At 37.2% G+C, this 2,325-nt stretch overlaps 1 non-coding gene across 1 annotated transcript; it reads right to left on the bottom strand.

The window, feature by feature from the left end:
• Window positions 1-1,513: 1,513 nt before the first annotated feature.
• LOC141650369 (small nucleolar RNA R71) lies at window positions 1,514-1,620 on the bottom strand. The gene has a single exon (XR_012546408.1). It is a non-coding gene; the product is annotated as a small nucleolar RNA R71 (small nucleolar RNA).
• Between the last annotated feature and the right edge of the window lie 705 nt (window positions 1,621-2,325).

Here is a 2,325-nt window from a genome sequence, read left to right as displayed (position 1 = left end):
CATCTTAATCTTTCCTTAATTTCTCAATTGTTCTTCCTTTTATTTGGGTAATTAGAAGATTATTTGGGTTTATTTGGAGGATTGATAACCTTCCATTAATCATCAAGTACTTCTATTATTCTTTGCTTTATTATTTGGATCATCTCCATAGGTATAATTCCTTTTTACCCTTGTTTAATTATTGTTAATCACATCATTTATTCATCATGTTTTGCTTTCTTAGTATGATTGACAACCTTATTAGCATGTTAAACTTGATCATGAGTGAGTAGTTCTTTAGCTAGGGTTAATGGGGAATTAGGGGAAACAAACATGGGGATTGATCTATGCTTAATCTAATATGTTCTTATAATTAATTTGCTTGCTTGTTGTGATTTCAACCTATGCCCATGTTATGTTTGATGAAATGCTAGACTATGAAACCTTGCATTTTATTACCATCCCTTATCTTTTCAATGAGGCTTGTAAGACATAAACCAACTCGAGCCTCATTAGACCATGCATAGAGTTGAATAGGAGGAGACTAAGTCGATTTGTAGGTGTTCTACAGTCTAGACGACTCGGCTCCGGGACCTAAATCTTTCTAGGGATTGTAAGATATACACTAACTCGATCCCATCACAATAATAAGTGCCTACATCTAATTGAGAACATGTTTGTATGATATACTCCCATGAATTCCCTATGAACCCATGACACCCTAGTGCCTTTAATCATTTGTTTACAAACCCCTTTAATGGCGCCGTTGCCGGACCAAAAATGGCTTTGACGACGAGTTTGAACCGGACCAAAAATGGCGCCATTGCCGGGGACGGTGTTCAATTGATTTGATTTCCATTAATTGTTTTTAGTTATGTCTTTCTTTACCTTGGGGAAGTCAATCTCCTCAAGGTTGTTCTAATTGTTTTCGAGTTGTTTGATATTTTGCATGACTAGGAGATCACAAGGTAATTTATTACCTATTGATTTCGAGATTGAAAGGACCTTAACCAACAATAGAAGAGTTGCTAGAGGTAATTCAAGAGTTGTAGGTATTGGTGAGATTGTGGACATTCAACCAAATAACATTGAGTTTATCAACTCTTTTGCAAGAGAATGAGAGGATAACCCAATTCAAAACCCACCACAAAATCAACCCACAATGCCTAAATTTTCATCACATTCCGTACCAACCGAGGAGAACCTACCAAATGGTACTCCTACACCACCACATTTAACTGGTAATCTCATTGCCAAATCCGCATTCATACAATTAGTTGAGAGAAGTCAATTTGGAGGGATGCCTAGTGAAGACCCTCATTCACATATGGAGACCTTTTGTGACTATTGTGATGCGATTTCTCAAACCGGAGTTACTCAAGACCAAATCCGATGGGTATTGTTTCCTTTTTCTTTGATCGGTACCGCAAAGCAATGGTTGTAGAGCCTAGACAAGGGTACCCTTGGTATTGATTCATGGAAGAAGCTAGCACTTGCCTTCTACAAGAAATTCTATCCTCCGGAGAAGACCAATATGTTGAGAGCCCAAATCACCGGGTTCAAGAAAAGGGAAGAAGAATCATTATATGAAGCATGGGAGAGATTTAAGGACACTTGTCGTTCTTGTCCACACCATGGGCTTAGTGAGTGGTTCCTTGTACAACAATTTTGGAACGGTCTATATGAAGATTCCCGCAATCACTACTACAAATCCAGGCAACTACAACGCCCCTTTAACAACGATTATTCACGAAAATCACAATAGACGTTGTAGAATGTATGGCGCGAATTTTACTAAAATAAATTACAACGGGTATGGTTATAAAAACCGTTGTTATTAGTTTTAACAACGGGTCACACATGCACAACCGTTGTTAATAATTTGGCGCAAAATTGGCGCAAAGTTAGTGAAAAGTAATCACAACGGTTATTTTTGAAACCCGTTGTTAAAACTTATTTAACAACGGGTGTTTTTTACAACCGTTGTTAAAACATATTTCACAACGGTTGTTGTTTAATAACCGTTGTCAATACCTTCCATACTATAAACCACACAAACAAGTCTCTGCACCACAAAACACAACCCTTAATACACAAACACAAACACAGCAGACAAACAAACACAAAACACATACACACTCTCTTTCTCTCTTTCTCTCTTTCTCTCTTTCTCTCTTTCTCATCGTCGCTTTATCTTCTCGCCGTCACTGTGATTTCATCGTCTATTACGTTCTGTATTTATCAGGTAAATCTCGCCGTCACTGTTAGTTTCATCGTCATTATTTTCTTTTTCTATTTATTTATTTTGCATGTATGTGTTTGTATCGACCATTATGTTATTTGTTT

This window comes from Silene latifolia, chromosome 3, assembly GCF_048544455.1.
Source record: "Silene latifolia isolate original U9 population chromosome 3, ASM4854445v1, whole genome shotgun sequence".
NCBI lineage: Eukaryota > Viridiplantae > Streptophyta > Magnoliopsida > Caryophyllales > Caryophyllaceae > Silene > Silene latifolia.
This window is presented reverse-complemented; position numbering and strand designations above follow the sequence as displayed.